The following is a 25,443-nucleotide window of genomic DNA, read 5'->3' on the forward strand; positions in this document are numbered from 1 at the left end:
CTTAGGATATAGTCCTGGAGATCTAAAGGACTAAATTGTCCACAAACATGTATGAATGATTTTCTTCAGACGACCATTTATTATAATTTATTCACCAATTAAGTTGCATAGTATTAAGGTGCTTAGATAACTAAAATTGCCTGCTAATTCGGCTGAAGTACCAGGCGCACAGAAACGTGCAGAAGGTTGCTAATTCTTATTGTAGAGTGAGAGGAACCTGAAATTCTCTGTAGCCTTGAGTTAATAACATAAACAATGACAGGCATTTCGCCGTTAAAATCACTAATTTTATACCTAAATACAGCCAAAATACCAGGCGCACAGAAATGAGTAGAAGGTTGCTAATTCTTATTGTAGAGTGAGAGAAGCCTGAAATTCTCTGTAACCTTGAGTTAAAAACATAAACAATGACAGCCATTTCGCCGTTAAAATCACTAATTTTATACCTAAATACAGCCAAAATACCAGGCGCACAGAAATGAGTAGAAGGTTGCTAATTCTTATTGTAGAGTGAGAGAAGCCTGAAATTCTCTGTAGCCTTGAGTTAATAACATAAACAATGACAGGCATTTCGCCGTTAAAATCACTAATTTTATACCTAAATACAGCCAAAATACCAGGCGCACAGAAATGAGTAGAAGGTTGCTAATTCTTATTGTAGAGTGAGAGAAACCTGAAATTCTCTGTAGCCTTGAGTTAATAACATAAACAATGACAGGCATTTCGCCGTTAAAATCACTAATTTTATACCTAAATACAGCCAAAATACCAGGCGCACAGAAATGAGTAGAAGGTTGCTAATTCTTATTGTAGAGTGAGAGAAACCTGAAATTCTCTGTAGCCTTGAGTTAATAACATAAACAATGACAGGCATTTCGCCGTTAAAATCACTAATTTTATACCTAAATACAGCCAAAATACCAGGCGCACAGAAATGAGTAGAAGGTTGCTAATTCTTATTGTAGAGTGAGAGAAGCCTGAAATTCTCTGTAACCTTGAGTTAAAAACATAAACAATGACAGCCATTTCGCCGATTAATTGCTAATTTATACGTAAACACAGGAGAAATACCAGGCGCACAGAAATGAGTAGTAGTATGACGCATGCCATTTTAAATTGAAAACTGATACTTAAGAGAAAGTGTTACTTAACAGAGAACTGTTACTTAACAGAGAACTGTTACTTAACAGAGAACTGTTACTTAACAGAGAACTATTACTTAACAGAGAACTGTTACTTAACAGAGAACTGTTACTTAACAGAGAACTGTTACTTAACAGAGAACTGTTACTTAACAGAGAAATGTTACTTTACATAGAACTGTTACTTAACAGAAACATGTTACTTAACAGAGAACTTTTAACTAACATAGAACTGTTAACTAACAGTATAGTTTCAGCGGACTGTTATTTAACAGTATTCAAAAGTTTTACTTAACAGTATAGCAACAGAAAACTGTTACTTAACAGCACATGAACAGATAACTGTTAATTAACATCGTGAAAACAAACCACTGCTATTCAGCATGGGGAGAGGCGTTTTAATGGCCTGTAGCTCAGCTGATTGAGCTCAGATCCTATATTTGTAGGTATTCATTGCTTTAGGTTCACAAGGGCTATATCTATGGTATGGTATGACCAAGTATATAACGGACAACTAGGAACCAATGAGTATAGGTGGGAAGGGACGAGGGGTAGCTGTGAAAGAGGCATACATACATGCATATTTTATGAGCAAAATTCAAGCGCCTATGGCACGAATTCGCTCCTATACGTTTACTAGGACTACATAATTTGCAATATATAGCCAAATATATGAAAGTCAACTAGAAACCCTTAAATATTACGACAGTATATGGCAAATTTTGCGGGCATATACAAAATCCGCCATGAATCAGTCGATTGCATTAAAAAATAAAATTGCATTGATTTTGTATCAAACTCAATTTAACGACATTTTTAACTGTGACCCTTATCAAAATAAAATAATAACTGTTGTAGTCAATGTTATCCAACGTTTGCTCTTGATTAAATTAAGTTCGCTCTTAAGCCCATCCATAGGCATGTTCCACAATGGAAAGCAAAATCTCATATTTATAAGTGAGTTGCATAATTTGGTTGACAATTATTTTTAATAAAATGAATTTAACAGAGGAAGGCAGAGAACATTATGACTTACAAAATTTGAGTTATTTAATAATAATAATAATCATGCCATGAGTCAGAGTTTTATGTAGAAAATTCCAAAATGAACATGTGAAAATTATGATTGATTTTTGTTGTTTGCCCTCTGACAGCAGCAACAAAAATATGCGACAAATATGAAATGCAAGCGAACAGTAATTTATATAAATTTGATATGGAATTTGATTAACAGTTCGGGCACACATTCGTGCATTGCAAATTGATCAACTAGAGCTGAGCGCGTGTCGTGTTTGCGGCAGTGACACGAGCACGGTCAGCTCTATAGAATTATCGATACTTTGATTGTTGTTGTATAATGTTATTTAATTTGATTTGCACTTTTCGATCACTTTAACTAACTAGTTCACTGAATCACCGAATAGTTCACACAATGGAAGGGAAATTTGCAATGAACCGAAAAGAGAAATCAAAAGTTGAGTTTACTTGAAAAGGCTTTGCCTACTTACAGACGCGTGTTTGTATGTGTTTATCTATTCAATGGCAATTCGCAGGAATTGTAGCCGATTGTTGTTGTTGTTGTTGTTGTTGTTGCTCCTGGACATCGTTGGGCAATTTGTCAACTGTTTTGTTGCGCTGGCACTGGAGTGGAAGTGGACAATCGAACTGGCTCACAATTACACGCACGCACACACAGAGAGCGGGGCACAGGAGACATGAAGTAGTAGTAGTAGTAGTAGTATTAGTGGTAGTAGTAGTAGTGGTAGTAGCAGAAGTGGAAGAAGAAGAATTGGTAGCAAGCGCAGCGGAAACGGAAGTGAAAGCCGAAAATATCAAACAGGAAACGGCATTGGGGCAAAGGCGTCTACCGATTGTTGCTATCGCAGTTATCGCTGTCGTAGTTCATGACGGCCGCATGCCCGTATAGTGTACGGGCGTATCCCTGCTGAACGAGTGCGGCTTCTTGCCGGACTGACTCTGGCCGGAGGTGAGGGTGACAATGACCACGAAGACGCTGGCGCAGACCAGGCACAGCAGCACCGTGGCCAGGACAATGCAGACGATTCGCTTCCGTTTGCGATCCGCCTCCTCATCCTCGTCCGTCTCGTCGCTCAGCGATTTCTTTTTGAGCTTGTGCGAGCCACTGAGCGAGGCCTTGCGGCCCGCCGCCAGCTTATGATGGAAGGGACGCAGCACCTGAGCCGCAAAGGCGGCGTCCGTCAGCTCCTGCTCGTAGGTCAGCGAGGATTTGCGCTCGAACGAGGGCCGCTTCTCCTCGATGAAGGCCGCGGCCACCTGCGCCGCAGAAATCGGCCGTGGACTGCGCTTGATCTCGTCCACGTTGACAACGCCGGCGGCACTGACGCTGGGCACCGCCGTCGACAGCGGACGGCTGTTGCGCCGGTGGGGTGAACTAAGCTCGAAGTCATCGTCCGCAGCACCGCTGGCATCGCCGCCAATGAAGCTCTTGGACTTCTTGGTCGCGCTCAGCGCCTCCCGGTAGCTGCGCAGTCGCACGCTGGCGCTGTGCAGCGCCTTGGCCTGCTTGACGCTGGCGCTGGCGTTGGTGCCTTGGAAGGCGGCGGCTGCCGCCAGGACGCCAGGCCGGTGCACGGTCAGCTCCTCCAGGTTGCTGGGCGACAGGTACAGTGAGCGTCCGTGTTGTGCGCCGCGCTTGAAATGGTACGCGGCGCTGGCAGCGGCGGCAGCGCTGTGCAGCTTGCTGGTGGACGGACGGCCGTCCAGCTCCAGGCTGTGGGTGCTCTGCTGACGGGAGTGGGGCACATGGTGCGGTTTCTGCTTGATGCTGTTCGAGGCGGAGGCGGCGGGCGGATGGGTGGCGCTGTGACCGGCGGCGACAATCAGACCAGGCGCCGTCTCATCAAACGAACCGGAACTCTTGCGCTGTATCCGCTGCACGGCCACAGCGGCGGCTGCCAGCTCTGCCACGCCCAGCTCGTCCATTTTGGTATGGCTATTGCTGCGGGAGCGCGACTCCACAAAGAGCTCATTCTCCAGCGACAGATTCGACTGGGGGAACAGCGAACGGCCGTCGAGCGGCTCGATCAGATCATCGTTCAGCGATGGATGCCGTATCTGCGACTCCACCACCGAGTCGGGCTTGCTGCTCGGCCGTCGGCCGGGATCGTTGAAGGAGCGATGCGATCGACAGCCCCGACGGCTGGGCGAGGGCGAACGGGAGATCTCCTTGCCGCCAGCCGGCGGGCCGGGCATCAGAAAGTTGGCACGCACCGAGCTGGTGCGACGACTGGAGCTGGCCGAGCCAGCGGCGACGGCCAATTGTATTTGCTCCATGGCGGCGGGATCCTGTTGGGCGTGGAAGGAATGCGTTTTCTTCATCTGAAAATTGGTAGACGGATGAACGTCAATTGTGTCTGAGCGCCGAAAGAGATTCTTTTTCAGCTGCAGCTGCTGCTGTTGCTGCTGCTGCTGCTGCTGTTGTTGTTGTTGCTGTTGATGCGTGTGGTGCGGGTGGTGCGGCAGCATATCATCGACATCAATGAATTGAATTGGTGATGTGCTGCCGCTGCCGCCCAGCGTGGAGCGGCCCAGGCCCAGCGACATGCCCAGACCCACATTGTCGCCCAGGCTGCTGCTGCTGACCAAATAAATATCTGGCTGTGGTTGCTGTTGTCGGTGGTGCTGCTGCTGCTGCTGCTGTTGATGTTGCTGCTGCTGCTGCTGCTGCTGCTGGCCAAGCACTGGGCTGACCGCATGCGAGGTGGGTGAGCTGGTGGAGCTCGAGTGCGTGTGCTGACGGTGGTGCTGATGTGGCGCATGCGTATGTGTTGGCAATTGGTGGTGTCGTGCAGCGGCTGCTTGTGCGGCCAGCTGCTGAAATGTGTGCATATGCAGTTGTTGCTGCTGTTGTTGTTGGTGGTGCTGTTGTTGTTGTTGTTGTAGGTGGTGGTGCTGGCGTGCAGATAGTGCCGGCGATACGGAACCGCTGCCACCAGCTACATGCGTATGTTGTTGTTGTTGGGGTATATGTTGTTGTTGTGGTGGGAGTGCTAGGGTCTGCGGCGGTGCAGACGATCGCACGGGCAGCGGCGACGCCGAGCGGTGGATCAGCGGCTGCTCATGCACAATAAAGCCATCGTCTAAATCTAAATCAAGTTCACTAGCTATCGGTGCATAATTATCAATGGCCATCGACAGTGAGCGGTGGATGGGCTTCAGCTTGGGTGGTTTCTTTTTGGTGGCGGGATTATCAAAGGAGGATGTGCCCGAGGTATGCTCCTCATCCGCATCGCCGGCAATCAAATATGGATCATAGCTATGGACAGATACCACATGCTGATGTCGCGACTGCTGCTGCTGCTGCTGTTGGTGGTGCTGTTGATGGTGGTGGTGCTGCTGCTGCTGTTGGTGGTGGTGCGACTGCGACTGTTGCTGCTGACCACCGCTGGTGCCGCGCTCCATGCGGTAGTAATACTGCCGTGGGTATCTATGGTAGTAATGTGCAATTGTGGTGCTGGTATGTGGGTGGTGTGGCGAGCAGGAGTGGGGTAATCACACAGAGACTGACCTGGTCGTTGGCTAACTGTAACGGTGGTGGTAGTGGTGGTGGTACTTGTTATTCGAGTTCGACTTCGAGTTCGAATTTGAGTTCGAGTTCGAGTGGTGCGAGTGGCTCTTGATTGTTGGCCCGTTGCTTTGGCTGCGCTGTTGATTGCTAGTGGTGCTGTGGTGCTAGTGCTTAGTAGTGCTAGACACCCAATAAACAGGGCTGCCGAGGTGAGTTAAAGAGACACACAGAGAGACAGAGAAAGAGAAAGACAGAGAGAAAGAAAGAGAGAGAGAGAAAGAGAGAGCAAGAAAGCTAGTAGGTGTGTGTAGTCGGAGTTTTGGCGGGGGGCGGGTGGTCGGAGCTTTGGATTGCAGTCTAAGGACAAACACACACACACACACAGTTACAGACACGCACAAGGACTTTGACAGAGACGCTAAACAACGAGATGTGAAATGTGCAGGATATTCAGGATATATGCAGCATTAAAGGCAGCTAAGTTGTAGTTGATGTTGTTGTTGTTGTTTATTGTTGATGTTATGTGGTTGTTGTTTTCAATGCGCTTCCTTTTTGTGGTGGCTGTTGTTGTTGTTGTTATTGTGGTGCAACTCGCTTGTTTAATTGTTAACGATTTTGTTTTCTACTACTTAATTTTGGTTTTTATTGTCACATTGTGTATTGATGATGATTGTTGTTGTTGTTGTTGTTATTGTTTTTAATGTAGGTATGCTTTTGTTTTAATTGTTGTTGTTGTTGTTTTTAGCTACACTCATTAAAATGGGCTAATATAAAAGCACAACTAGAAGTAGACAAGAGAAATACGTAAAGAAATAACATATTAGCAAGCTGGACGGGTTGGTCAAGGAAATTGGGATGTGGTGGCAGTAGTTAGTCGACTTGGTGGGTGGTGGGCTGGTAGTGGTAGTGGTGGTGGTGGTAGTGGTGGTGGTGGTGGTGGTGGTTGGCTTAGGTGGGCGGTGCAGCTGCCGTGCTGTACTCGTGTGTAGAAATTTGTGTGTGGCCTCTAGTAAAATCAAAATCCAAAACTGTTTAGCAAAACTAATACAAAATACATAAAGACGCACTGAAAGAAAAAAATACATTTTCTGTTGCAAATTGAGTCAAAAGTTAAAAAACTATAGAGAGCTCTATAATTAGATGATATACAACTCGTATTTTATTTAAGTACGCCGACTTTAATTATATTTGTTATAATTGCTTTAAAAGTCATTTACAGTGTTGTAAAACTCATTAAAAAGAGCTCAACTCAGGCTTGTTTCATATCTCTGTCTTTATCAATGTTTGGCCTATGCTCCAATTCATATATATATGCATATATACATACATACATACAATATTTCCCCTCTCAGTTAAACAAAATTTTTTCAATTGCCATTTCCTTGGCTACCCCCACCTCCCCGCTGTAGAGCTCCACGTAATCCCCGCTGGGTTTAATCAATTTGTACTCAGCTTAAGCAATGACACGCCCCATTGCCGCGACAACATTTTAAAGGCAAACGATGTCAGAACGTAACATTTCCATTGCCCAAGTGCCAAAGTAGCTAAATTCCCGCTTTAGCCTGGACTTATCTATTTAAAGTACTTGCTCTGCAGCTGTCTGTGTGTGTGTGTGTGTGTGAAAAAATTTGCATTACAATCCTTGAATTTGCGGCACCCGCTCCACCCGCACCGCTGCCACCGGCGCCCACATCCAGGATTCGGTCACGTTGTCCTTTTGGGATGCCGATGCGCAATGCGAGTTAATCGAATTGAATCTATTTGGACAGTTCGTAAACCGAGCCAATGCAAGTCGGGGCGGATCAGTGTTCAGGGCGTGGGCGTGGCCGTCGAGTATCGCGCAACTCGTTTGTTGGCATTACACACAGATACACACACACACACACACACATAGACACACAATTCATCATTTTGGGGGCATGTACCTTTTGCAAGCCTAGGCGAGAGGCGATGGGCGGTGGGCGGGGTGAGGCGAACGTTTTGCATAATTTAAAACGACAGGCCACAGTCGGTGGCTCCAGTTGGGCTTGGGCTATGTCGGTGTGTCCTTTGCGACTGTCACTGTCACAGCGTTAATTTTTCAAAGCTCATTGATGGATGAGTGCGCCAGTTGACATTTATGTGCCTAGCCACACACTGGAAAACACACACACACACACACACACAAGCACACACAGAAACTCGAGCGAAAGCTGTTCAAAAATTAACGCTCTGCGACTGAAAAACTTGTTCATGTTTCCCAACGAAACGAGTTAAACATATTAAAATTTGCTTATGCAAAAGGTAAAGAATGAAATACACACACACACACACACACAATTTGGCTAAGAGGCCTCTTGGTGTGGGCATGTGTGTGTGTGTGTCTGTGTGTGGGGCAAATGCTCTGAAGACATTTAACATCACGTACTTTAAATATGTTTAAAAGAGCTTAAGTGAAATGAAATGTGGCGGTTAGACAGACATATGTACATACATACATATGCATATACATATATACACACACATACATATACATATGTATATATTTAAATGTATAATAATAAAAGAAGTGCGCGCACACATTACATGCATATACACGCACTTACCAACACTGAAACGCACACACACTCACACACACACTCGTTGTATAAGTAATGAGACATGTGTGCGTATGACAGCGTCTGGCGTTGGCAACAATGCCAGCTGCGAGGTGTCAGTATGTGTGAGAGAGCGTATGTGTGAGGCACAGATCCTTGGATACCCATATCCTTTTGTCTTACAGCAGACTCTGAAAGCAGCAGCAGCAAGCAGCAACAGCAACAAGCAACAGCAGCAAGCAGCAACAGCAACAAGGAGCAGCAGCTTAGCTCCCGCCTCGAGTAGCGTGCGCGCATTTGAGAATTCTGTTTCAGTGGCTGTTTGTGCTCCACGAGCACTTGTCAAATTCCGTCTCATATCAAATCTGAGACGAATTAGATGTAAGTCTTCGTCGTGCAGGTATCCCCTCCTCATGCAAACGAATATTACTCGAGTGGGCAACACACAACAAATCGGATTTGTTTTTTGATATGCTTGAGCCATTGTAGACGTATCCCCAAAAATACACAAGCACATGCAGACATACACCCACACACATGCATATACATTTAGTATGCCGTCTGCTATGATTTAGGTTGCTGCAGCAGCAGGAGTAGCAACAACAGCAGCAACAATTTACTGTTATTCTTGTCCATTAGCAGAGAACATTATGAATTTCTTGTGAATTATTGCGAATATTTCACATAGTACAAAGGCATTACATCAGTCTTTGCACACAAATTGGAGTTCAGTTCTCATATTGTTTCAATTGAACGCCAATTTGTGAGCTCAGGGAGTATTTGTCGTAGTAGTAGTAGGAGTAGTACTTGGTATAGATCATATATATATATCTATGATTTATGATTGATTTTAATATAGAACACATTGATTCTATATATCATATGGAAAAAATAGGTTCTACAGATTATAGAGATAACCTAGATCATATAGATCACATAGAAAATAAAAGAAATAAATAAATAACGTACATCATTAGGATTATATAGGTCAGATAGAGCATATTACCAATTTAAATCCCTTAGATCATTTAAATAAAATAGATCACATCTATCATATATATCCTATTTATATAATATACAGGTTTTTTTTTAAATTATGTTTCATTTTCTTTATATTTTTTTTTTTTAATATAAATTTTACTAAAGAAAAAGATTTTAAACTTTGGTATATCAGGCACCTTTACTCATATACACATCTATGTATATACTCGTATATTTGAGCCAGATAGACTTCTCTAAATTCTACGCCCATTGTTATTGCGGCAGCACAGCTTTGTGCTGGCCCCGCCCACTAGTCGGGCGCATTTAACTACAATAGATTGCTCCATAAAGATTAGTTATAATTAAAATATTCTAGCAAACATCAGCTGCAAATGATTAGCAAGTTGTGCGGAAGCATAATCTATGCTTTTTAGACGCACCACCCGACCCGACTCAACCACCCAATATCATCCATTCCTTTGCCTTTTGCTGAGTCGTGCGACTCTTTGAGTACTTGCGGCATATCAGAAACTCAAAGCAGATGCCTTAATTGGCATAAACAATGGTTAATTAACATAAAACTAACATTTCGAAGCCAATTTAAATAGCCATACGTGCGTAATTAGCTGTCTCGCATTGCCCAATCCAGTGTTGCATAATGACTGACGGTTGACGGCTGAATTGCTGACTGTTGTGTTGACTGCTCACGGCAGTTGCTGAAATTTCCGGTCTGACTGCTTCGGCCTGTGCCAAGTGTGAGCAATTAATTGCGTTTAATGGCAACCCACAAGCACACCGCACCACAGCAAACCACCCGAACCACACACACACACAAAACCATCACCCACAGCCATCATATTTCGTTAAGTGGTAAACGAAGGTTGTGCCAGACGCTATCATCGTCATCGTCATCATCAGCATCAGCGTTGTCGTCGTCGTCGTCGTCGTCGTTTTAATATTATTAAATCCGGCGTGGTTTCCGTTGCGTTTTACGCATATTAATGAAGCCCAAAGCGCTTCCAGTGGTCGCAGTCAGCCAAAAGGACTCGAAACTCGACTCGGAGACTCTGGAACTTCTTCTGCCTTGCACACGGTCTTCATTGCATAATCCGATTAAATGCCAAACGAATTATGCAGTAAAATGCATTCTTGTCTTTTGGCTGCAAAGCAAGCTGCTCTCTCCTGACACTCGATTTGCTGTACGTATGCTTGTGCGATTAAAATGTTTGCACAGAAACAAACACACATACACCCACACACCCACGCATGCACACACAAACACGCTGAAACCAAGTCGCACTCACACAAAACAAACTCAAATAAACGCTGAGTTATTTCTTGCATTTGCTCTGCCATGCGCACAGTGGGTCAAATATTTTCATCGTATGACATAAATGATGCAATAATTATTTGAAGTAATATAAGTTAGCTATCTATAACAGGCATATGTCATATTCTGTTATGTACATAGTTCAGCTTTGTAGAATAACAGACGTCTGTTATTTACATACTTAGGCTGTAAAGAATAACGTTCTTCTGTTATATATGTAGAGTAACATATTTATGTTATTACATTGCTCAGCGCTGTGCAATAACAGACTTCTGTTAGTATATATAATTTTGCAATAACAGACTACTGTTACAGGTCTCTAAGTAATTAGTTCAGTTTCGTGGAATAACATTGTTATGTTAATGGATCATGCAGCTTCTTTCTTGGTCTCAGCAGCTAATTCAAAAGTTCTGTGGAAATAAACTTTGTAGCTAATACAAAAATTCTCTAGAATCTTGTACTACATTTGTCCATGGTGCATACGACGCAGTGACTGCTGTGCCTGACAGTTATGCAATATTATTTTAAAAACACATTCCAGCACAGCACGCCGCTTGCTGTCGCTGCTGCAATGCACTATGGGGAAAAATCCAAATTATCGGGTATTAATTAATAACTTAAAAACTAAGCCAGATTTTTTGATCCGGTTTTTGTATTATTAATATGTATACCATCAGAAATATATTTTAGAAAAATGGGCGTGTCACCGCCCACCCAAAAAAAATTTATTAAAATTTTGTATTAAAAATTTTTTTTTTTTTTTAAGAATTTTGCTTGTTCATACTTTAAAATAATAATTTTAATTGAAAACAATCGAACTTTCATAAAATCGAAATTAGTTTTCTTCAGTTTCGAGTTCCAAATCAGCCAGAAATATTGATCCGCTAAAAAAATTCGGGTTCTTCAACTGATTTAATTGTGCCTTCAACTTTACATAATACAATACGTACAACTTCATTAGACAGCGACCTTTATGCTTTCAAACTCTTTTCTAAAGATTTGCCGAAGAAATAATCTGATCAGATGTATCCATTGTTAAAAACCATCAGCGAAATTATGGATTCTGCTCTCATGCTCTCATGCATGATGAAATTAGTCTGATTTATAGACCTGGTTGGGCAAATCAGACGCTTCCTTACCAAAAAAGCCTACAGGATGAACAGTACTTTCCATAATCTGCCTCAAATGAACAATTATTTTTATAAACATTTGCTGTCATAGGCAGTCATTCATAGTTGTCAGCTAGTTTTTGTTCCTGCTGCATTTCTTCCATTTGTAATTTATATTTTGGCAAAAAAAGCGGCTTTTGCTTTTTTTAATATCATTTATAAGTTGAATCAATATTAGTCTTATTTAGTTTCAAAATCACAATTACTATTTCTTGGTTAGAGTTGCCTTTTTCATTGAGCCAAATATCACACAGGTCAGCTCATAGTCACCTGATAAAAATTGATTTGCGCCGGTTGTGCGCAAAAGTGCACATTGAGACAAAGGCACTAAGATCCCAATTGATTACTCTATAACATGCAATTGGAATTACACTGGTGCGCCCTGGTGGCTGTTTTATATGTCTTTGCAAAGTTTAATTTTATTTACAAGAAATGAAATTTGACAACATTTGCTAATTATACAATAAATGATTAAAATAAGTTCAAACATCAATTGGTTTTTAAGCCAACGCATAGTAGAAGCCCTAAAAATTCATATCCTTTTTAAATTTCTCAAAAATAATGTCTGGTCATTGAATAACGATGATTTGAAAATCGGCTAACACAAATTGTAAGCTGAAGGCAAATGCTTTTCGAAGATAACAGCTGACTTTAACAGCTGTTAGGCTTAACAGTGGACTGTTATTCAACATTTTGGGTACAGTACCTTAAAGTTTGGAGTTTTATTAAGATGTTAACATAAAAAAATTATAAATTTTCATACTTCGCAAAAATGACTAAATACCCGAAAAACGGCAAAATTCCCCATAGTGCAATGTCAGCAGCAAACGGGCAACAGGGCCTGGTGGCCGGGTTCAAAGGCAACGTCTAAGGCATTTCTGAGTTTCTATTTAATTTGAATTGTTTTGTAAATTGAATGGGCAAACATTTGTGCTGCCCAGCACTAGTCGGAGTGGCGGGTCACGCGCCACTGCTCCACACTGGGGCCATGGCCGTACATAAGCTTATTAAGTGTGCTTAGCTCTTTAATAAACAGCCATAGAAACATTGCTGCAAATGCAGCAGCAACAGCAGCAGCTCAGATGGCCTCAAAAGCTTTTTGGCCACATCATTTTCGTTTGCGGCTGGCTGCTGGGGGAGGCGACAGCGGTGGGTGGCTATAGAAGGACAAATCTAAGCGCGAAAATAACAAAATAAATACAATAGATAGAGGAAAACAGGCGCTGATAGGGGGAGTGAGAGAGATAGAGAGGGGCAGAGCAAGAGAGAGAAGGAGGAGAGGGGAAAGTCCGCAACGCCTTCGGGTGCTAAATTCAATTAAATAACTGGACAAAACTTTTCACAACAGAAATGTTCAGCGTCTTGAAATGTTTTGGCTACAGTTTGACAACAATTTATACACACACACAAACAGTTGCATACACACACACAGACACACACGTTGAATGCGACTGGCTCAAAAGATTTCTACAATTTTTTTGTATTTTTTTGTATTTTTTTGTAGCATTCACAAGACCCTTGGCCCAGAGTGAAAGTGCACGTAATATGCCACGCCTACCCCACCAGCATGCTGTCGGCCAAAGCCCCCTCCCTCTAGCCCACTCTACCCCGCACACATTTTGATGAATTGTGAAGTAGCTGAGCCAACGTGGAGAGCCATAGACTTGAACTAAATCTCAAAAACTTTTCGCCCAGCGCAAAATGGTCGCAAGCATTCTTTAGCCAGTTTGCTAAATGAATTTACAAGACCACAAGCTGCTTAACTGGCCTCAAATGGGCGTGGCCAAGGCATGGGCGTGGGATCAGAGGTCAGAGGGCGAAGGTGAAGCAAACATAACTTAAGCCGCAAGCTCATTTTATATCACTTATCGCCCGTCCGTTGGCCACGCCAGAAACAAATGGGTAATGAAAGGCCTGGCATAAAGTTTCATTTTAACAGTTACATATTGGGACAACATACGAGCAAGGAGATGTTAACCAATGTTCGACTGACAGATGCTCTCTAAATGTGAAAAGATTGTATAAAGTATGAATAAGAATTACTTATAAAAAAAAACTTAAATTAATATTACTTTTTTAATTATTCCTTCTTCTCTAATTGATATAAATAATGATATATTATGCACAGGAATGCATGGAAATATTTGCAATAAATGTTGATCTTTAAACACAAGTAAAGCAACAGGCAAAGTAGATTTCCTCTTTGCATGCACAGCTATAAAAAAAAAAAAAAAAAAAAAAAAAAACTCTTTTTCAAATAACCTAAGGCCAGTTTGCACTTCATTTCCTCAATTGCAGTCAATCCTTTCTTGTCCAGTTCCTTCCTAGCTGCAGGGTATTACAAACTACAACTTGGGTCAACAGCTGCTTTATCAGCTGGCTTCCTTATGTCCTTTCGTGCTTTCCCTTGCATATATTGACTGTATTCATTTTTATAGCTCTTTTATATACACATCCACACACACACACACACACACACGCACAAACATATCTCTGTGAGTTTTGCGTAATTATTTTTGTTGCTGTCTTCGCTTTATCGTCGTCTTCTTCTTCAACTTCTCAGTTCTCATTTACTTCCGGCCAAGTTTCTGGTCGTCTTGCTGTTTATGTGGCACGTATATAAATTCGTATGGATTATACCAAATTGTTGTTTAATACCGTTTTCAATTAGACTTGATAGCATTATGAGTACACGCTGACAGCGTTTTAAGCTTAATTCCACATCCTTGTAAATAAAACATGTCGAGTAGCTCGAAATCTTGAGTTCTCGCAAAATAAAAAAAAAAAAAAAAAGCAAACATCGATTTATTATGTGGGCTTTAAAGTTTTTACAATTTAAGCCGAAATTTAGATAACCTTGAACAAATTTACGCTACATTTAACAGCCACTTTAAAGGCTGTTAACAGCTACATTATCATAACGTTTATCTGGCGCAGTGTTGTAAAATGCCAGCCATAAACATTTTATGCGGCATTTCAAGTTATTATGTAAATTGTAGATAGACCATAAATTGAAAATCATAAAAAAATTGCTGCTTTAAAGAACCGAATTCATAGAATTTTTGATAGTTTTCCAGCACTCAAATTTAAGTTTTAGAGCTCTAAAATGCTCTAAGCTCTAAGCCAAGTTAAAACTTGAATTTAAGAATACTTTATACACAGCTTATGGGTTTTGTAATATTAAAAGTTTAAATTGGAAATAGTACTGTAAAATGCATGACATGAACATTTCACAACACTTTTTCTGCGACTGACATTTGAGACAAGAGTTAGCCTTAGATATGATACAGACTAGTGAATACTAGAAGCTCACCTATAAAAAAAGTGCTGCAAAGTGTTCAAATATTCGGCTTACATTACTAAGTCAATATTTTACAACACTAATAGCATTTTAGACATAGGCAAATGTTAGTTTTATGAAGCTCTTCTAAACAAGTGTTGCAAAAGTCTATAAAATATTTTAAATTGGGCGAAATTGCCCTTTTAAAGTCACGTCGCATAAATTTCATATACTTAAGACACTCAAGTTTAAATTTATGTACATGGCGTGAGCCCAAGCCTATTGTGGTTAAGGAGACATATTATTATTATTATTTTTTGTTGTTATGCTACGGCTACGTGCTTAACGTGGAGTCTTCGGTTTCGGTATTGAAAACGCACGGGAACCATTAATAAAAATGGTAAAAGAAAAAAAGTTGAAAAAAACTGAAAAAACGAGCCGCCCGCCCACATATTGAAAGCTGAAGTAAATAACAATGCGAGCGCTTCATTAAATGATGTGGCACTAACCAAGCAACAAGGAGAAGGAGAAGATGGAGGACAACAACTACATAGATAAGAGCCAGTCCATAGACAGTGGCTCACAGCTGTGTGCGGTCGCATGGTGTGAAACTTGGCATAAGTATATGTATAGACAAATATCTATTTGTTTATATTTATGTGTGTGTGTGTGTATTGCCTTATCTGTTTTAGGGCTCCATTTGTAGCACTTGAATGGAAGAGGCCAGCGACGACCCGCTGTGTTGGTAGCAACATTTGATCAAGATTTGTGGTCATAGCTCAATATGTGTATCTGTGTGTTCAAGTTTATGTTTACAATGTCAGCTGACATTTAGAATTAATTGATTTATGTGCTCAAGTATTTGGCAATTTGGCTTGGCCAAAGCTGTGCCTAGCTGCTTGGCTTAAATAATGTCAACTGCCAGAACAAGGCTGCAATCAGCGAGGCCAAGTGCAATCAGCACGTACCAAGTCATGTGTGTGTGTGTATGTGTCTGTGTGTGTGTGTTTCTGGTTTGTTGTATTATAGGTAGCTGCTGCCACGCCCCGCTGCCTGCTTGCATTAATCAATGCACAATTTTTCATAATAAGTCAGCCGCAGCTGCAGCACAAATTGAAAACAGCAGCCACAAAAACAAGAGAGACAGAGAGAGAGAGAGAGAGGCTGCTATTGCTCGCTCGCTCTCAATACGCACACACGTCCAGGTGTCCTTGGCAGCACGATGTGACCCGGCTCTGGTTATTGGGCAATTGCCGCAGGAGCCATTGATTCATTTATGTCGTGTAATTTGACAACGTAAATAAATTAGGGCCCACGGAACATGGCCGGCTGCAGAGCAGTAATAATGACGAAACAGGCGGTAGATAAAGCTAACGGTAAAGCCAAAGCTACACGCTAAACAGCCAACGTGAAGCTAAAGCCCAGAGTACGGGCAGCAGCAAAGGTAAACGGTTGGCGGATATTGGCAAGGCAGCAGGAAACGCAAAAGCACAGAATACACGACATGCAACAAAGAGAGACACATAGGCGGAGATGTAGAGCGAGAGGAAAGACAGACAGAGTAAGAGATAGAGAGCGAGCGATATATAGAGTGGAACGGAACAAAGCGTAGCGAGCAACAACAACCGTTTGCAACAGTCCCAGCGGAAACGGAAATCTCAGGTGTTTGCTTTTGCGTTGCGCCCCAACAAAATCGCTCAACATCAGCTTTTCCTTTCTGCTCCATCGTCTTATGCTTTTGCTTCTTCTTCTACTGCTGCTGCTGCTCCTGCTGTGTCGCCTTCAATTTTTAGCCGCAGTTATGTTTCGTGCTACAGCTTTTGCCCTCAGCTACAGTTACAGGTCCAGCTAATTAATCTTATTCCCGAGCAAGCAGAAATAAAAACCATCTCAAATCACATGACAGAAATTAATGGCTCTTGCACGACTATGATATACCCTGACCTAAATGTAAAAAGAAGCTGTAAAATGCTGATAATTAAGTTAGCTATTAGCTAGATTTGTAGAGTCTATATGGCTGACTAAAGACTACCCTAACTTGACTATAAAATATATTTATATATTTGGTAAATAGCTAAAACTCGACTGTTATATACCCCAACTTAGTTATGAGAAAAGTTGAGATGCTAACTGTATAAGAGCTACCCTAACTGCAGTATAAAATGTAGCTGAAAATAGCCAAATCCCCTCAGCTGCAGCTTAGCAATTCTTGATAGGCTTAAGTGGGCGGGGCAAAACATATATTTGCTTTTATGTTGACTCTGGCTACGCATTAGTGTTCTATTAATACATTGCAAAGGTGTCTGTTCCCATGACTTATGCGTGTCCTTAAAGCGCTTCTCATCTTTACTCATATTTCAAGCATCTCAAATATCCAATTTGTTCAGTTGAGTCTCAGATTTCAGGATATTTAGTTGATTTTTCAGTATTGTGGGCAGATCACAAAGGGAACCATGTAGAAATCTATATCCTTTGCATAGAAAATCTAGAGGTTTTCCTCATCAACTCATAGATATATCATATGTCAAGCCTTTTTTCGCTCAGTGCATTCACACACACACACACGCCCACGCTCAGCTGCTTCCGCCGTATGCTAAAAGCTATAAACTTCAAGTAAGCGTAGTCTAAACGCTGATAGAGACAATGAAACTGACGCTGAACCTGGCGACATTCTCGTGATGTTGATGTTGACATGAATGACGTGATGAATGTCGCCAGCATTTTGATGAATGTGTCCCGGGCACACGTGGGAGCAACGGGCAGCAGTGCGAGCTGGAAAAACACGCGCAAAACAATTTGAAGTGTCGTCATTGCTGCTCGCATTGCCAAGCGCTTCATCATACGAGCGCCTGTTCATTTGTTGCTTCCACTCGACTACTGCCACGCCCATTGTCAGAGCGCACCTCAGCCGTGGGCCGCGATGAATGGCAATGACGCGCAACTCCTGCCATGCAGTTTGTCAAATGCAGCAGCAGCAGTGAGAAAAAGTTTCGCTTTGCCTAGATGAAACAAAAATAAACGCGGCGTATACGTAATATCTTAATTTGCACGCTCTACGCTCCGCACCTTTTGCTGCTGCTGCTGCCATTGTAATACCCAAGTCGATATGCGATACTGCTTTCCATACCGCAAAGCTGATTATATTTCAATCAAAAGCCATACCCAATCGCTGTGCAGAGAGCGTGAATGGAAACGCGACGCTAAACACAATGAAAAACATTTGCAAAAATATTTGCTTAAGTTTGGCATTAATTAAAATGAAACTGAAATAAAGAGAAAACCGAAAAAAGTGTTTCACGCTTTGCCGTTGAAGGACTCTTTGAGTTTGGATTGGTCATTGAATAGGCAAGCGATTCGGTTTCTGTGTTTGCTTAGGTATCGAAAGAGAAATACATTTCGTAATTACTGCTTTAATTGATTGCATTTGGAAAAAGGCTTTTTTTTGAAGGGATTTCGAAGGTGTTATCCAATTACTAATCACATCTCACTCTAGCTGTAGCCCTAAATTGCTCTCTCATTCTTACATTTGCTTTATTGCTTTTCAGCATCTGCTCTTAGTCGTATAGTTCTATGCTATATCTCTCTCGCTCTCTATATGGTCCGCTCCATGTTTATGTAGTTATTTTTCCTTATTTTCCTTATTCACTACTTTATCTACTTCTCACCCCATTAACCTGGTTCTTCACATCTCTCTGTCTAACTATCTCTCTGTTCATCTCTTCCTACATCTTCTAACTCTTCATCAATTGTCGACTTCAACAATTATCTTTCTTACTTTCGTTCTCTCTTTCCGTATCTCTCTCTCTCTCTCTTCCTCTGTCTCTTTTACTCTCTCTTTGACTCCCTCTCTCGCTCTCTCTCGCTCTCTCTCGCTCTCTCTCTCTCCCTCTCTCTTCCTCTCTCTCCCTCTCTTTCTCTCCCTCTCTCTTTCTCTCCCTCTCTCTTTCTCTCCCTCTCTCTTTCTCTCTCTCTCACTCTCTCTTCATCACCTTCTTCCACTTACTTCTTTCTTTCCCTTTCTTAATTTTCTGACTTGATTATGATAATTTATAATTAAAAATTAAATTCTATTACAAATATAGTTTGATCAAAAATCATTATGATTATTTATTTGTAGAAACAATATTATTATATTAATTAAGAACATCATTATGATAATTTATGATCATTATTATCATTCTATGATCATTTCTATGATTACCACAAACACAATGATCATTATGAACATAATGAAGATAAAGTTGAGAACAACGTTATGATCATCATCATAATTAAGATTAATCTGCGTATAAAACATTGTCATTCATTATTAACATTATTATATTAATATAATCATTATAAATTATTGATTGGCTTTCGAAATTGTTTATATAATACTTAGTTTAGATAGTGAGTTGAGTTGATATACAACTAAATAAATAAATACACTCTACAACACGAAACAACACTGCACTCGGCGACTGACCAGCACGAACTCTGCACTGCAACTGAGCCAGCGCAGCAGCAGGTGTGAGCTTATATAGCAGGTAACAGTCACACTCAAGCACTCAAGAATAAAAACTCAGCTCAAGAGTTCTTCTGCAGAGTTCAAGTTGGAGTTAGAGCAGACATATGTACATATGTATATAAGTATGTTTAGCTATCTATAGACGTGCTGGAGCAAAAGAGAATATTTGAATGGTATTTAATATGGATAGACAGACCGAGACATGGACTCAGCTGTTGATTAGATATGTATAAGAAGTATTGTACTCCTATCTGTGATAAGCTCATTTCGTAATATTTAATCTAATAATCATTTCAAATTTTTAGTTTCAGGCACAAATATTTTTCTGCTTTCTCTCCTCGTTCTCATTTAAATCCATCTATGTATATTTATTTGCCAAGTAGATATCAAACTTTTCTCTGCATACACAAAACATAATTTTCTCTTTTCCTACTTAGCGCACTCAATGAAAAGTAATTGCTTTTTTCACAATCATATTTTGTTGAGCTGTCTGAAATATTGTTGTTTCGTTTGCTGAAATTATATCCTATTATTATTGTTTTTTTTTTTTTTTTTTTGTACTGCACAAAGTTTGCGATACAAATTCAATTAGCACTGCTGCACGATTGGGGCAAGGAATCTGTTGTAGCTGCGTGCAATTCGCACAGAATTTTCACCATTTTCCCCAAGTTTTCAGGCGAAATTGATTTGCCGCATGTACACAGAAATAGCTGAGAGTTGTGAAACTAGTTGTTGTTGTTTTGCAGGCAACAACAGTAAAATTTCTGTTGGCCAAATCGATCATCAATCAGGCAAGCCATCAATAAGGTTTCAGTAACTGTCAAAGCTCCCAGAGACGCATATATCTCTATATATACACCTATCGCAATATCTATATATATGTGTATATATGTTGTCTATGCATATGTTCAATATTAGCCATGGATGCTGTCTAGCAACAACAAAACACAATCGCCTCGTGTACGGGCGTGCAAATGGGCAACAGTTAAACGACAAATAAATTAGAATTGGTAATACAATTTGTGTGGGCCAGGGGAGCCAGAGGAGATGGCTTGGTCAAAACGTAATCTGAGCTGCAAGTTGGAAATGTAATTTGAGCGTAAATTACATTTGAGTACAAAATTAGCAGAATTGTCAATCTAAGCCGCATATGAGTGTGTGTGTGCGTGATGTGTGAATCACAGCTGGAGATGAGTGTGTCGGAGTGTGTGTGCGTGTATGTGTGTGTGTGTGTGGGATAACATCATAATGGAAACAACAGCACAGGATGCGACAGGACAGCAAACAGACACTGAGCTCCAACGGCCACTCAATTGATGTTCCGGCTTTAAAATTCATGAATTTCTATGCGCACAGGACCGCAGAGCAACGTTTTTGGTCTACCTTACAGGTGGGCAGGTCAAGAGACGCCAAGGGTAGCCAAGGGAGCGCACAGCAGGACCTACATCAGACTGGGCCACCTGCCTGTGTTTATATTCAATTTATGGACGCACAGTGCGTGCTGTATATGAACTGCTAGTAACTGAGACACACACACACACACTCACGCACACACACTGTGGCGCCACCTGTTGGCAGTTTTCATGAACTTCAGCATTGTGGAAAATTTATGCAATTGCATTTATTATTTTTAATAAACGCAGTTTGCTGCACAGAATGCAAATTCATTTTATTTAATAGACGACCAAAAATTAAAATGGTAACGACAGTGAGTGCTAGACGAATAGATGCCCTGTAAATTGCAGAAAATTGCTTAGGTATGTGGGTAAAGCTAATATGAGCTAGTGTAAGACAAAAGAATAGAATGTTTAATGTATAGAAAAGTGGATAGAGCTAATATGAGCTAAAGGAATGCTGAGTGTAAAGATACCCTATAATTGGAATACAAGTTATACAGCAGACACCCTTTTATTTATCTCTAGAACTTATAATTCTATCAAGGCAAGGAACATAATAATACAGTGGAATCTCGATCATTTTTACCTCGCTAAATCGAAAATCGCGATTTATAAAAAAAAAAAAAAAAAAAAAAAAAAAACAATAATAATAAGAAAATAGTTCTCAATAATTCTCGATAATTTGAATTTCTGTGAAAATCGAAAAAAAAACTTATCCTTTTGCCATTTCGAGTTATCGGTATTCTACTGTATTTGTCTGAGGATTACCCCATACTTAACAGAAGCATTTATAGAAGGTAATCGTACAAGAAATTTGGAAGGCTTGATAAGCTTGTACCCTGCCATTCACTAGCGCAAGTTTTGTCTACATTAAACCCAAGCTAAAAAGTTATGAAGTTCTAAGCTCTTAATCTTAGTATAGTAAAAAAAACACTCTTTATATGTACTATAAATCACTACCGATATACCCTCTTTCGCCACACTTTTCGTAGCGCAACAAAGAGATAATGTTGCGCATCAATAATAATATAAAATATATGTCGAAATGAATGCATTCTGTGGAAATTGGTTTGACTATTTATAAAATGTGGGCTATTACAGTGAAGGAGGCGTGGTCTACACTGCTGTCCACGCCATCTGCCTCTCTCTCTCTATCTCTATCTTTCTCTTCCTCTTTTTTTTGCTCTACTGTTTCTGTATTTGGCCTTGCCACGGTTGGGCAAACAGTGCGTATGATTAATTGGCGCATTCGCTTGTAATTTACGGTCCAGCCGACGCGACTCCTCGCCTTTGCCGGTTGCTGATATGAAAGCTTGTTGAAATGTTTACTGTTTGAATGTCCATGCCACAAACATATAAACAGAGATATACGCTATCTGTGTGCATGCGTGTGCGTATGTGTGTGTGCTCATATTTAAGCATAAATACGCCCACATGAATAGCCTGCAAAATTGTAAACTGGAATCATTTGATGCGAGTCCTGGATAAGCGTAGCAAGCGAGCAAGCAAACACAGTTGCCTTTAATTGAGAGCCTTGCAAACATACATGCATAATGTATGTATGTACATATTTATCTATAAATATATGCACAAGTACTCTTAAGTATTAACCATACATGTCTGCAATTCAAAGAAATTGTTGAAACTTTTCAACTTTATATTTTTTATTTATTTTTTGTTTGCATATATGCAAAAATATCAACAAACTTTTCAAATATTTGTTTTAGCAGCAAAAATGAATAGTAAGAAAAAAATATTTATACAAATTGTTGGCCCAAATTTTCAAGGAATTTCGATATTTACATTATTTGTATTTTATAAACAAAGGCCTGGCTTTCTAATGTTTTTTTTTCAGCTTCTACATGTAAATATGCACATTTCCGGTCAATAGCTGTTTGCCAAATAAATGTGCCGCAAATGGAATTAATAATTCATAATATTTTAATTTAATTTCATTTTAAGAAATGCGATTTTGCGTTCAATAAATTTCATTTGAATGGGAATAAAAAATGACAGAAGGAATTCAATAAATCAATTTTATAGACTAAGCAGAAGGGGTGAGGGAATGGTAGAAGCTCTGGGAATAAATGGTATGGTATTTGTATGAACAGGATTTGATTTATCAGAAATCTTAGCTTTAAATGTCAACAAAAATCTACTCAAATATTTTCTAGCACTTCCACTCTATATTTTTGACTTCTTTCTGCTCTAATAATATAGTCTTAATGCTTATAACTCTAATCCAGTTTAGCCTGTTTAATCTGCTTTTAGCCTTTGTTTATAGATTCAGCTGACTTCAAAGACAAATTCTAGTAATGCAACAGAAAAACTTTAAAATGCTTTTGCGCTAGTTGAACAAGGCGCTTAGCCGCAGCTTTGCAAGCAAGTCCAAGTAGAGAGAGGGAGAGGGTGAGTGAGGGGGAGCGAAGTTGGTTGAGTGCTAGCGATAGTCAGCGGTAATACTCTTATAGAGCAGCATATGCTTTGGCCAACTTTTCATTAGTTAAATGCAGAATTATTTATGCGTTTTACTTAACTTACAAATGGAAAGGGGTGGAGCCCCCTTTGGAGCGACGCCTCTGTGAGCTAGCGCATAGCACCTGTGCTGCCGTGTCTTAATCATATTTTTACAATTTTCACTCAGAGCATGTTGTTGTTGTTGTTGTTGCTGTTAAAATGCAGCTTGCCAAATGACATGCATATAAAATGTACAAAAATATTACATTACACACACACACAGCTGAGAGGGGGGCGGCATATGTAAATGGGGCGTGTCACAAGGCATGCGCGTATTACTTGTAATGAATAAATAAACATTGAAAGCACGGGAAGCACGCACACACACACACACACACAGGCATACACAAAAGTCGCTAGTGCTGCCATGTGACAGCAAACACACATATGCACACACACACACACACCTTCACACACATACACATATAGTGTTGCTGTGTGTGACAGCTTTGCTGGTAGCATTCGCAGTTTGTTATCAGCGCGAATAGTTGACATTTTTCATTTGCATCAATATCAATTCCATTCGCATATTTCATGCACGATAGATACACTATGTGTGTGTGTGTGAGTGTGTTTCTTGGTTATAGCCAGAGTTATGGTTATTGTTATCGCATACTGTGGCGGCAAAAGCAAATTAAAGGCCAGAGTCGAGCGACAGGCCGCAGCATATACAATAACATTTACTGTTATTCTTCTAGTCGAGTGTGTAGATCTACTTATGTGTGTGTGTGTAAGTCTGAGTGTGACATATTGACAGTAGCGAATTGTTTTTATGTCCTTGCCGAGGGCACTACTCATATGCTAAGGCATATGCCCTGCACTTGATGTTAAGTATATGCTTATTATTTTATATGTCTACTCATAAGAAGAAGAAGAGAGCAATAAAGGTGCATAGTAATTAGAGAAATTCTCTCTGATTATATATCTTACACTCCTTTCAAGAATAGTAAGTCTTGGCCATATAAAGAATTTATATATAAAGTAGAGCTAGCATATAGAGAATATAGAGAATATGATTCTATTTTCATGATTCTATTTTCAGATATTTACAGTAGAATCCTTCTATAACGACTCTGCTTATAGCGTCCGCACCGTTATGGCAATAAAAATTCTGGTCCCCCCAGACAATCTTTTATGAGCAAACTTACATATATGGTTATAGCGTCTTCTAGTTATAACGGCGGTCCCTTGAGCGTCATTATAACCGGATTCTACTGTATGTATATGAGATTAAGAGTTTCATTAGGCTCTTAGCAAATGCCAGAAACGTTGATATTTTGGAGATATTATTATTATTGTTATTATTATCTTATTATTATTATTTTTATGAATTATTATTTTTATTATTATTATTATATAATTAACATATACAGAAAATCGGCACCTTCAATATTATTAAAACAACATTTTGCTATATTCTAAGAGCATAAAGAAACTCCTAAATTACCTACATATATTATTACATCCTATCCTATATTACATCCTGTCATAGTTGCTTTCATATCTATAAGCATTCCCATAAGGGTATATTCCATCTTATTCTTTAGCTTGTGCTCCATTTCATTTGTATCAAGTGCCAGCAGGATGCCCTTTTGCAGGACGTCTACAATGAATGAGGACAATTGTGCTTGACTCTTTCCCTGTCTCTTTCTCTGTCTCTCTCTCTCCCTTTCTTGACTTGTTTATTATATTGACTTTTGCTGTTCTAGCCTAATGGCAGCTGTTGCTAGTGCTGTCCGTGTTGCAAGTGCTGCACTAAAATTTCATGGCTAGTGCATTACTCTAATCACTTGCCACTCAGCGCGGCCCAGCGCGATTCGCGGCTCAGATTCAGTTCAAATTTCAGTTGCATAAAAAGCCAATCTCTGAAATGGATATTCATTTCAATTCAGTTCGGTTCAGTTCAGTTTTTTGTTGCCTGCTTACAGGCAGCAAGCACCTGCCAAAGGGCCAAAAGGTGGGCGCCCACAAGGGGGAGCAGCGCGCTGGCTGCCG

The 25,443-nt window shown here is 40.5% G+C and overlaps 1 protein-coding gene across 11 annotated transcripts in view; it reads right to left on the reverse strand.

The window, feature by feature from the left end:
* Positions 1-25,443, reverse strand: part of LOC6578691 (pneumococcal serine-rich repeat protein) — a 103,816-nt gene that overhangs the window by 7,567 nt on the left and 70,806 nt on the right. Inside the window, exons 2-3 of one of the 11 annotated variants that reach the window (XR_004364069.2) lie at positions 5,692-6,472; positions 2,651-4,502 (exon numbers count right to left, since the gene is read on the reverse strand). The exons of 7 other annotated variants lie outside the window; for them this stretch is intronic. The gene's annotated coding sequence lies outside the window, so the exon portion shown is untranslated. Of the gene's footprint in view, positions 1-2,650; positions 6,473-25,443 lie in introns of all 11 variants that reach the window. 3 more of the 11 variants (XR_004364066.2, XR_004364068.1, XR_004364067.1) reach the window with 3 other exon arrangements.

Source organism: Drosophila mojavensis, unplaced genomic scaffold (genome assembly GCF_018153725.1).
Source record: "Drosophila mojavensis isolate 15081-1352.22 unplaced genomic scaffold, ASM1815372v1 contig_80, whole genome shotgun sequence".
Classification (NCBI taxonomy): domain Eukaryota; kingdom Metazoa; phylum Arthropoda; class Insecta; order Diptera; family Drosophilidae; genus Drosophila; species Drosophila mojavensis.